Source organism: Diadema antillarum, unplaced genomic scaffold (assembly GCF_040938485.1).
Source record: "Diadema antillarum isolate AM-2024a unplaced genomic scaffold, OU_Dant_1.0 scf00000155, whole genome shotgun sequence".
NCBI classification, from domain to species: Eukaryota; Metazoa; Echinodermata; class Echinoidea; order Diadematoida; family Diadematidae; genus Diadema; species Diadema antillarum.
In genome coordinates this window covers 492,316-505,254 of record NW_027271044.1, presented here as the reverse complement: position 1 = coordinate 505,254, position 12,939 = coordinate 492,316, and the positions used below count along the sequence as shown (strand labels likewise).

Sequence of the window (12,939 nt, the reverse complement as noted above, 5' to 3'; positions counted from 1 at the left end):
CCCATGAGTACGACACTATAGGTAGAAACAGCCCACGAGTTCGACAGACACAACACGGGGCTTAACGTGTCGGTCTCGTGGACCTTGTTTGCTCAGTGTCGAACTCATGGGCTGTATGACTCGTGGCCTGTATGACTCATGGGCTGTATGACTCGTGGGCTGTACGATTCGTGGTTGTCAGTCTCGTGACGTGCACCCCATAAATATACGCATTATATGATAGGAATATGTAAAAAGATTGAGAGATGACAGAGCAATTGAGAAACAATTGCGAGGAGCTAGGAACTTTAAATTCTGACTGATTATCAACTTTCCAGGTTATTGTCATTATCATTATTATTATTATCATTATTATCAATGTTATTGTTATTGTTATCATTATCATCATCATTATTATCTCATGCAAGGGAGCGAAATGAGTTAATAAAACACTTTGAGCCTTTTTTTGTGTGAAAAAGGAAAAAAATGAGATATTCCGGCATATTATGTACACAAACCAGTATCCATAAATTCGGACCCCTATTATATAGCTATCATGACGCGGCGGCTTCCGAATACCCCCATTTTCACATGGGATGGATGGGGGAAGGGGTGGCTGCAGCCCCCACCGTCACACACCTCCTCCTTTTCCTATATATTTGTTTTACATCGTATTTTGATCGTATTTCCGGGATCGTATTTCAGTACTAATTTCTTTATTATTTTTTCATACCGGAAACAACGGTGAAGATGATATTACGTAAATAATTATATAGGTAATTAATCATACATGAATGAAAGAATAGATAAATAAATAATAAACAAATCGATAGATAACAGCTTTTTCATTTTTGCCTATGACATTTTTTACCTGGCACCTATTAGGCCAAAACTCTCATGACAATACCTTTTTTTTAATTTATTTTTTTATTTTAAAGAAAGGTATATTGAACCGGGACTTTTTTTTCTCGTTTTCGTCAGCAATATTCATTCATAAGAGCAATTCTAATCCCCCAAAGTTTTTTGGGAAAATATATGTGTATATCCTGTGTTATGTTGTTATCTAAGAATTAACGCCATTCACTGCAATGCAAGGTACTATATTTAACGCTACTATATAGTAATTTAGAATACAAATAATATCTCTATATTATACAATCAATGTTACTTGAGTGAGGTGTGGAGATGTTATAGATGAGCGGATAAGACCACGCACTCTGTCTTCAGGTCCCTGGTTAAAAGAAATTGGTTGCTTCCCTATATGGGTCGTGTAAAACAAATCCAACCAACTGTTAAAAAAGAAGAAGTTTTAATTATGATTTGTTGTCAAACAAAGCTGGTGATGGAAAAGCTAATTCATGTCTATCATTCATCATCCTATAGCCCTCATTACTTGTGCTTTATCTGGAAACATGTACACAAGAATTAGAATAGACATTCTAGTCGCCATTGTTTCATAATTCTAGTTCGGAGCAAGCCCAAATGGTATTCCACCCAGTCTATACACTTTGGCAATAAAAGCACGTTACAAGTCATCAAAATTTGAGTTATTAATGCGTGTATAGATTGAACATAGCAGCTTCTATATATAGATGGGAAGTTTTGAGCAAAACACTCATTTTATGAGGGTAATATAGTCTCAAATATAGGACCTTATAATTTTGCCCTGCTGTCATTTCAAAAGACGGGTACATTTTGCTCATTCATCGGAAAAGGCTCCTTTGTCGCGTCTGCCTCTTAGATATTGTCATTTTGCAGTATAGGGTAGTGCTGAAAATGCAATAACTTACTGACATATTCAGTTTTTCATATGCATGCCTTTCTGACAATGGTTCTTCTTGGCAACCTGAAATCTTGCTCGAGGTTTGCCTGACTATGTATAGCAACAACTAACGTTTTCAAACTGGATTCGAAGTATCAACAAGTACTTTTGAGATGTAAGTTGATGTAACCTGCTTTCCAGTAGAATTGTACATTACATCATTTCTTATTTTTCATTATCATTGTTCCATTTACGTTCATGCACATGTGTGTGTAATGATTTTTGTATTTCATAATTCACTTTTTCTCACTGCGCCTTGTGGAATACATTGGCGCATTAAAGTACCCTGCATTATCATCTATAACCCAGTACTATACGTCAGGACGGTTATATCTATAAATTCAAATATGTTAGTTAACCAGTCGTTCTCAGAAAGTGTATCGTCTCTTCTCGGTGTAATGGTGTGAATATTTGAATTATATTTAGAGAAAACTCTTAAAATCATCGTAGAAAACTTGTAATAAACGACATATAGGAAGGCGTAGGCGTACAATAACCCTATTTTCGAGAGGGGGTCTACTGCATGTGGTATCGTCATGATGTTTCTTCACTATTCTGACGTCTAAACGCAAAGCTATGACAGTCGAATAGTTTTCAAGAGAAATTCACCCCAAACATAACCATTGTGTGTAAATGCTTTTAATTGCTGTTGAAAATCACTGCAACACAATATTGAGGTGGGAGGAAATTTGATTACGAATCCTTCAAAAGTGATGATTTTGTAAAATCTTGGTTAAATCCTTGTGTCGCCATGGCTGGGTGGGAGGACGACAATCAGATATTACAATAATGATGTCACGATAGTAATAGGATACAAAGAAAATAATATATATTATAGAAAATCTCACAAAACTTCATTCTTCATATGACAAGTACATATCCACTCGACTTCTAACGTTAAACTATGTTAAGCGTGATATTATTCCCCCTAACCTTCTGAAGTGTACATGCGCCATTCTAAGTGGTGTCAACTATAGCTATGTGTATATATATGTTTATGTATATTCCACACTAGTCCTTGCCATTCTAATGAGAATAGCAATACAACGGTATACTATGCATTCTTATAACCTATACTGTTCATGCCTGCCAACATATTCAATTTTCTCTCTTTGTTTTAGGCTCAGTCAATGTTTTGCGTATTTTGAGAGACATGTCATCTTCTAAGATAGGCTACTTTAAATTGAATTGAATGTAAGATACTATCACTAAAAAATTCATAACATCTTTTTTTTTTCTGTGTAGGGCAAAATAACCTACTTTTGATTCAACATTTTCGTTTCAAATACTCACAGTGTAATTTGGTTTATACCAAACAATAGTGATATCTACCTACATTCATTAAGTCCTTTTCATCGTGTATTGGTGACTATAGATATCTATAGCAGTGATTACAGTAGTAGCTCATTTTTTTAAAGATTATAATAAATTGTTGACTTTCATTTTGTGTGGAATAAATTAAATTGCACCTGAATGATTTAATGTTCCTATATAATGTGTTTCATATTGCATGTAAGATTAAATTCATTGGTATAGTAAACTTTATCCATAGAACAGATGCATTTCATAATCACGCCAGGTCACACACACACATACACACACACACACACACACACACACACACACACACACACACACATACACACACACACTCACGAACACAAACAAGCACATACATAAAAAGATGTATACCCACTCAATACAATATTTGATGCAAACAAAATCAAGACATACAGGAATAGATGTGCTCATCAAAACTGAGGAAAAGTAAAGGTGTGTAAAGTTGCCACCATAAACGTAAGAAGACAAACAATAGGCCTACACAAAGTATACTCACTTGATACATACGCAACAATATGACATTTAGAAAGTTAACGTTCACACAGTGATAGTGCCTATGCATTATTCGGCGTCTGTGAGCAGACACAACGGTAATGCCTTCGAAGGGGCTCAGCAAAAATATGAAAATAAATAAAATAAAAATGTGTGTGTATATATCAATTATATTATTGAGCCTCGCCTGCTTCTTACACGAAGTTTATTGATGCGGGCGTCAAAATATTCAAATTTGAATATCAAAATCTGTATTCAATATAGATGGATTTCTATAATGGCTGTGCAGTTACTTCATTATCTATGACGGAAACTATCACAGAAATAGTGACGTCACCTTTTTCTGCATCGTATATTTAATGTGTGTATACTATAGGCCTAATTGTATACGTATTGTATATATATATATATAATTATATATTCATTTATATATATATGTATACATAATATATATATAAATAAATAAATAAAAAAATATATATATATATACATTTCTCGTGCTATAAATGATAAGAGTGCCGACATCATCTGTGATCGATGCTTTGCAATTATATGAACATTTTATAGAAGGCCGATGTAAAGGAGTTTTGAACTTAAGACCCATTTTTCCAACAACTTTGTGAATGATGTGTGACACATATTGTGGGAGACAGGTCGTGCCTTTAGATGTTTACAGATAAATGGCGCTATATAAGGTTTCGTCATTTTTTCTTTAAAAAAAAAAGATTCAGTGGCACAACCCTGTTGGGGGAAAGTGAGTGATCAATAAGTGGATGCAATATACTGTTGCATGTGTGGGTGCAGAATGCAGTTGAATGATAAAGAATGAAAATAGAAATAACTACTTTCGTACATCATTCCCATAATTCAATCATTATTTTTTTGTGACTAGTAACTTATTGTAGAAAAGAGCTATGTATCCCCGAAGTATAATCCCCAGTGCAAATTCATTTCAGCCAAAGGAAACTAAGTGATTGGTTTGTGTCCAGGTCCATAAGCGGATCCAGAGGGGGACGCCCCGAGCGCGCCCCTATTTTTTATAAGACAAAAGAAATAAAAAGAAAAAAAATGAAAGGTGGGTGGGCGCCCCCCTTAAATTTTTGAAGAAATCATCTTTGTCAGCCTATTGTAGTGGAAGCAGAAAATTGCCCTGAAGCCTTTTTCTTTTCTTCTTTTTTTTTGATTATCAGCTGATGAAACCCGGAAGTGGCACCAGAAATATTCTTGGCGCCCCCCCCCCCCCCTTTCGGAATTCCTGGATCCGCTCCCGAGGTCCATAAGGATGTACATATTGTATTTGTGAGATGGAGATATGTACGTCCCGTATGAATGATGGCATCCCCCTCGGGTATAGTGCAGTGCCGTATATACGGCACTTGTATATAAATAGTGACCCCAAACCAAGCAGTAACAGCAGGGCTTTTCTGATAATTTCAACCATCCCATATTTCTGACACTATTCGTGTAGAATGACTCAGACGGTGCATGTTTCAGCAAAATATTCATCAACAGGCTATGGGACCGTTGCCTCCTGTATCAGATTTGCTTTCAGTTCGTTATTCAGGTTTGTTTGAATGTGGCTTTTTTTCTATGTGTTTTGGATTGACGAACCTTCTGAATAGTGAAGCTTATTTCATTTTCGTATGAACAAATCTTGGGAATAACAAACCGCATGTCACTTTCGGATATCAAGCAAACTTTCGTTATAGTCCTATATTTATATAACTCCACAAATGTTCATATTAACGAATCCTATTCATTTTTTCTCATATGAACATCGATTAAAAAAAGAATGTATGTTTCTGAGTAGCGAATCTTCCGAATAACCAACGTCACCTTTTGATTCATAGAGGAAATTATTTGTATCCTGTTTGATTCTGGGCCTTACACTCTCTACACAATAGCAGAAGAGATGATGACATCACAGTTCTTTTTTTTTTAAAGTAAGATCCTCAAAGGAATAGTGAGACTCAAACCATTCCATTGAATAACACCCATACTCGAGTCATGGGCATTCCTTTAAGATTTTGAAGGAGAGGACTCGTCTTTTTTTCAAAGAAATGCTTTTCAGCTGCCGAGAAGACAGTGTCTGATTGGAACAGCTTTCCAAAAGAAGTGATTGATTCTTAATTTCTCCATTGATATGTTTAAGATCACTGGTGGCCTGACAAATTATATTTCCCTGATCAAACGTCCAAATCAAACTGTGTCTATGGGGCCACCCTGCTGAGTCCAGGTATTTTGAAGTGAGTGAACCGCTTGTCATAGAGAATAGACCGAGGAACAGAAGGGTGTTTCACAAAAGAATTTAAGTAGAACTTAGAATTTAAGATTGACTAAAAATCATGGTATGCTCTGAGTGTTTTCAATGTTCCTCAACTTTTTGATAAAAATAAAAATGAAAAAATGAAAGTAAATAAAAATGAAGATTTTGCAGACTTTTTTTCATGTAGCCATTGATAATATAAGATAAAATAAATAACAATGCAATTATTCTGTAAACATGAAGTGGGTGGTGATTAGGCTAATAAAATTGAACAGGGAACCCCAGTGCCATACCACAATTTTTAGTCAATCTGAAATTAAGTTCGACTTCATGAAACACCCGGTGATGAACTAGGCCCTAAGAAACTTTCCTCGTGTTACCCAGCAGTCCCGATGCGGAGGATTCAGAGCCTTGTAAGGCTCTGTGAGAAGTGTGATGATAGCGCCACCTCCTGAATGAATTATCATCATGACCTGTACTGAGTAAGCCCACGTCACTGCTGAGGCACGGAATTTGCTAGGCTGCTTGGATTTGACCATTCAGCTGTCGTCTGAGCCGTTACACCCACGTAGGATCCCGTACGTTGTCCCGTCGACGTAATGTTTGTAGACGTAGCACTGTACTGTGCATGCGTAGCTACATGTGTGTGAGAAGATCAAGAAAGCTCGTCTGCTAGCCGTTTTCATGCGTTGTATATTCGTTGGAGACGTCGCTGTTATTTGGGGCCGGGAAGAGTGACCGTAAATTACCTGATTTGTATTTCCCTTCGAAGTATGGTCACTTAGGCAAGTCAACATGACGGCTCTGAGTTGTCTTATCACATGGCTGTTTCTCTACCTCTTTGCTGTGTCCTCGTAAGTGTTGCGTAGAAATTATGTGGTATATCTTGCTGATTGGCGTGACGTTTTTATATGCGTGGATTTGTATGTGGGTGGTGTTGCGTAGTCCCTTACATTAGAATCTGTGATGTGACATTGGTCTGTGTGCATTGCCGTTATAGTGATGTAGGCCCTACTGTTCAGTGATAGCTGATGGTGTGTGATGCTGATATAGAATATTGAGATTGTAGCTAGGACTGTAGACACCGACTCCGAAGTCCAAGACCTAGGCTCTAGCAGGTTAGTATCGGTAATCATGTAGAAATGAAATGCACACCTACCGTTCGCTTTGCCGTTTGTCAATTAAATTTGGTGCAGCTGAGTGTTGGAGATGCTAAATTGAACCGTATCAAAGAGTTTTCATGGAATCAGAAAGCCGAAAAGGGAAGAAAAATGAAAAATCGGATTTGAAAAGTATATCGGTCATGAGCTGTCTCGGCATAGAACTAGTACATGCTGTCGTAGTGCATCGATTTCACACAGAACGATTCTGATAGTCTCTAATTAGCCGCTTATCAACAATATCGAAAATGACTCGTGGAATATGTGTACTTTTTCCCGACACATCTTAGGAATTCTTGTTTTTTCTCATTAATTTCTTCGCCACTATCATGATTATCACTATTCCAATTGATAGAACATATACCAGGATTTAGACGTTCATTTTTTTATTAAATTGTGTCAAGTATTGATTTTATCATGACAAAAGTTGATAATGTTTGTTAATTTGAATAGTGTTGTAGGGAATAGAAGGAGGTTGAAGGAGAAGAAGTGGAAGAAAAGGTAAAGGCTAAGGAGGGAAAGGGGAGGGAGAGAGAAAAGAAGAAAATGAGAATGAAGTTAAAATCAAGGGGATTTGTTTTTTCACTTTTTGCTGCCGTGGTTAATTATTGTGGTTAAACGCCGAACAAGCGGCTGTATCACAGGCTATAACGATCGATTATAATTTTTATATCGCTCTTCTAGATAATTGGTCATCCATCGTGCTACGCTGACACAAGTCGATCAGCGTACTTTTTAGTCAAAATTAGCTACTATTCTTCTTTAATTGGCTATGAAATTTCATAAAACCGTCACATATGGTCCATCTTGACATTTGTGATAGCCGCAAGAAGTTTTCATTTACAAATAAAGGAAGAAAATGGTAGGTGTGCATGATGTGCATTTCTACATGATTACCCTAATATCGATCATATATGGCCATCATGTTGTAATTTAGTATTCAGATAAATTGACATTCAAGGGATGTCTCAAATAGTCATCTCTGATCTTCTTTAAATCTTAAATTCACTAGTCTATGTTCTAACTTCTAGACTAGTTATATCAGCACTCCTTCTTGCGCTTGCAAAATTGAATGAGAACTAGACCTAGACTAGGGCAGCAGCTAGGGTCTATCTAGTATCTGGGTTTACTACTCCAGGTCTTCTACTAAGTGTTTAACTACTAAACCTAGTCAGTAGCCATACACTGTATAGAAAGTCTACTACTCATCGACCACCTATTTTTAGATCGACCACCTTCATGCAATTGCAATGTCATTCTTGCATATACTATGAAATAAAAAATATGCATGAAACAGGGTGCCCGATACATATGTGCTAGAATATTAGAACCCTAATACAAATCAAGAGAAATGAGGAGGGAATAGGTAAATAACCCGAGAAAACAGGACGAAGAGAATTGAAGAAAATCCTCATTAGTCAATATGTATATTTGGGGGGGGGGGGGGTTGATGGATAGCTGCCACTAAAAAGAAAGTCCTCCTCATGGCTGTCCCAAACACATTATTGATGTGTTGCGGTGTCACACTGTACCAGTAGATGCTGACATGTGCTGGTTTGTGTGCATCTTTGATGGTTGCAAAAGAATCAGAACATACAACTTTATTTCCTTTGATTTGAGTTATTGCTCAGCGGCCACAACTGTCTATTAATTCTTGTCTTCCTGTCTATTTCTGTACTATTTCAATATTTTGCAAACTTAGAAATTTTATACTTGCACATTGTAATATAATTTATGCGTTCAATTTCTGTAAAAAGTTTATATGTTTCTGTTAGAAAGGAAAACAAAGGTATGAATGAAAATGAATCTCATGTATAATACCTTTCATCCTCAAGTTAATCTTTTATTAGTGCATTGCTCTCATGTCTTTCTCGATTCATTTTGAATGTTGCTACCCTCTCTGCATCTGACGATTTCTCCCCTCTCCTTCTTTTACTCCTCCCCTCTACCCCTCCCCTTTCACTCTTCATCTCTCACTCATTCAATTTTTTTATTCCCTCACCTTTGAACTCCTCCAGGCTGTCCCTGTGCAGTAACAACGGCAAGCAGCAGGAGGAGTCGGTTGGTGGACGTGCAATCACGCAGGAGCATGCTGAGGTATGATCCAAGCTTTAAAGAAGGCATTGTCCCGATCATTTGTCACACTTTTCATCATCGACATCAGTCATCACACACACACACACACACCTGTGAATAATACACTTTTTTTTTCAATTGCCTTTATTCATTACCATTCAAATAATATTTATGCAATACAACTGGTACCACTGAACAAAATAACAAAAGAATCACATATTTTCGACTCAAGTCATTAAAGTGATTGCATTATATACCTTTCCAGTGTACACATATGTGACCCGCTACAACAAAAGGATCCTAAAGTCGGGGGAGAACAATTTTCTGAAAATTGCATGACGTTATTCCCTTACTCTTCTACTTTAATTTCATATATAGCACAACCCATAAAAGTACTCGGTTGCGGAGATATCGACGATCTTGTTAGCGCATGTCAAGTGGTTGAGGAAATCAGAGTTTCGAGAAAAACGCCTTCAAAGTTTTCCTTCCGACGCTATCATGATCAATGGGAGGCGAGACAGTTTTCACCACTTGACAATAGAAGGCATGCTCCTAGCGACCTCCGCAATGTTCATTCAAGCTTAGCGCCAGCGGTCTACATTGTACGCACGGCCAATCAGTAATCAGGATTCCACGTACTGACCAATGAGATCACTCCCTCGTTGCTAGGGGCGGAGTCTAGCTGCGGCGCTAAATCCAAATCTTTGGACACGTTTCTGTTACATGTTGTACGTTAAAAGTTGGAAAATCATTGCCTAGAAAAATGCTGATTTCTTGCCTTTCCTATTATCATTTAGCTTCGAAATTTCGGCAGATGATAGACAAAACATCAGACTACAGAATTATGCCAAAAACAGAAATCCGATTGTTTTGACCAATTTTGATGATGTGACTTCAAACTCGATTTTCTCTGCTCAGCCGTCAGCGACTTTAGGATCCTTTTGTTGTAGCGGGTCACATATTTGTAGCAATTGTTTTTGCACTCTATCAAGGCTTCCTACAAGAAGGTCATTACTGAATCTGGTAGGTCATTACAGTGGTAGCTTTTCTGTAGGGATGCAAGAAATTATGAATGGTCTGTTGAAACATTGTGAAGGGCTGCCTTTAATCAGCACGATTACTTCAGAAGTATTGTCAGGAACATTTTGGCAGAGATAAAACAAAAGCAAACAAACATGAATTTGTATTCAGTGAGCAGTGCAAAGTAGTGGTCGTAGAATCTAAAAGTTGCATTGATACATTGTTATTGACTCCTGCAGAGAAGAAAGTGAACATAGTTTTGGTTGAGGTCGGGATTCAGACATTAACTTTTTTCGAGAAAATTATGAACTACTTGTGTAATTCTAAGAGCAATTTTGAATGTTTATTTGATGAAAATTGGTTTTGAAATGGTTGAGATATCAAAAAACAAAGTGGAACAAAGTTGTCCTGATAAAAGGTGACACCCACCTTTTATTAGGACCACTTTGTTTCGCTTTGTACTAGAATATCTCTCCCTTTGCAAAACCAATTTTTATCGAATAAACTTTTAATTCCTCTCAGAATTGTATGCTCTTTGATATTTAATGTTTGTGAGTTGTTTCTAATTATCAAGCAAAAAGTTAAAACCTGAATCCCCATCTCAACCAAAACTATACTGACCCAATATAGTGCATATAGTGAGGATAGTAGTCTGGCATACATTGAATTGAGTCATGGAATACAGTTGTTTTTGTTTGAGGAGAAATAATTCAAAGACATGTTCAAAATTGAAACAACAAGTACTGAGATTGAGATTTCATAATGTAGTCACTTGGAAGGATAATTAAGGAAAAATTGTGAGATAGGATGCTATACATTCATTGAGATACACTCTTGACATTCAAATGATAATGGAAATTGTTAAAACCATGCTCAAACTCATCTTTACTCTGTTGCTTTTATATCACGTAACAGATTGGATGACATGGTCTTTAGCTAAAATTTCCAAATAGAATTTGATATAGAAGAGAAATGTTTAAGGCTATATTCACTTTGACATAGATTTACTTTCCTTTTTTTTCATTGATTGCAGAAAAATATTGATGTCAGACAGGGGAGTGCAGAGACCATTGATAGTGCACAGGGCAATAAAGAGGAGCAGTTTATGATACAAGGCCTAGGGAGTCATGGAAAGGTTTGTCTTTTCTTTTGTAGTACATTGAGCTGGAATAAAAGCTCATTCTTGTCTCTTGTGCATTAATATTTTGTGTGAGGATTTTAAAAGCCTCCCCAAACAATACTGAATTTCATACAATGAATGATAACTGCAGATACCATGAACATTATCTTTTGAATGGATGTATTTACCTCTCCACCCCCCCCCCCCCAATCCCCTTTTACCAGAGGCAGAATATTTTTGGTTCATCAATGTCATGTATTGTAATTTAAAATAGAAATATTCTGTGGACTTTTTTTTTTGAAATACCAGGCCCAGGTATGGTATATGAGATGTACAATGTAGATATATGCGCTGCTTCGGTAAGGTCAAAGATCAAAGCTGTGTGTCATCTATAGTGATATTTTCAGCAGTAACTTCATGTAGAAATAAATTTGTGTCAAAGTCATATATTTTGGTAGGAAGCATGGAAATGAAAAGACAATTATTTACACAAAATGAAATTACTTAGTCAAAGGTAAAGGGTTACTGTACTCTTTCCCAAGAAAAAATCATTTCAAATCAGTACTTTGACTAAAAATGCCCAGTGGTGATATTATATGCAGGTAGGCAAGGAAGAAATAACTTGACTGATATTTATCCAATATGTACAGTGTAGGTCTACATGATAATGGTAATAGGGCAAAGGTTGAGGTCAAGGCTTACTGTAATCTGGTGAAAATGTCATTTCCAGAGCTACCAAGTCTCACGCATTCTGCGTGAGACTCAAGCATTTAGAGTACGTCTCACGATCTCACGCATGGCGCCCATTATTCTCACGCACCGGGCGATGTCTGCAACTTGGGCCTATAAAAATGAGCATAGCTCCAAGGATTAAAATGATAGTTGCAATTGGAGGTATATATTTCCCTTTTGTCTTTCAAAATAAGTGAAAAATATAGTCACTTAGGTATGCACCTGATCTAAAAATTGAAAAAGCTCCCTAACGGGCCGTGGGATGGGGGAAAACCCCTCCCACATCCTTGCTGGCGCGCATATTCGCGCGCCGAGATGCCGAGTCATGAAAATCTCACTCGTAAAATTTTTTTGAACTTGGCATCCCTGCATTTCTAACCATTACCTCGGTTAGGAATGTTCAGTGGTGATACAGCATGGTAAAGAGAATAGAAATGATATACCTAGTTGTTCTAAGCATCATGGATGAAAGGTCAAGGGCCAAGGTCAGAGGTCTCCTAGAATTCTATAGTTAATCTTTCATTTGTGGCCATGCTGCGCCTGTGGGTGCCTTTGAATGTTTCTACAACAGATATATGGCGCTACACAAATGCTGTGCATCATCATCATCATCATCATCATCATCATCATCATCATCATCATCATCATCATCATCATACAAAGTATATTCCTCAAGATAGGTCCACTAAATACATCCTCTGTGATGAAAGGTTTAAAGGTCAATCCTCAGTCAGTGAGTCAAGATCAGTGAACTTCATCATAATGTGAATGAAAGGCCATGCGCAGTATGGAAGATTATTGATTGCATGGGATGTGCAGTTGTCAGTTGGAAATACTGAGAATGGTTTATTTGGTTATCCAGAAGTTTTTACTTTTTTGAGTCATTTAGCATTTATTTAACCCTGCACTGTATATTCTCATGGCTTCATAT

At 37.0% G+C, this 12,939-nt stretch overlaps 1 pseudogene; it reads left to right on the top strand.

Moving 5' to 3' along the window:
• The first annotated feature begins 6,456 nt into the window (after nucleotides 1-6,456).
• LOC139722022 (uncharacterized) overlaps nucleotides 6,457-12,939 on the top strand; it is a 56,508-nt pseudogene continuing 50,025 nt past the window's right edge.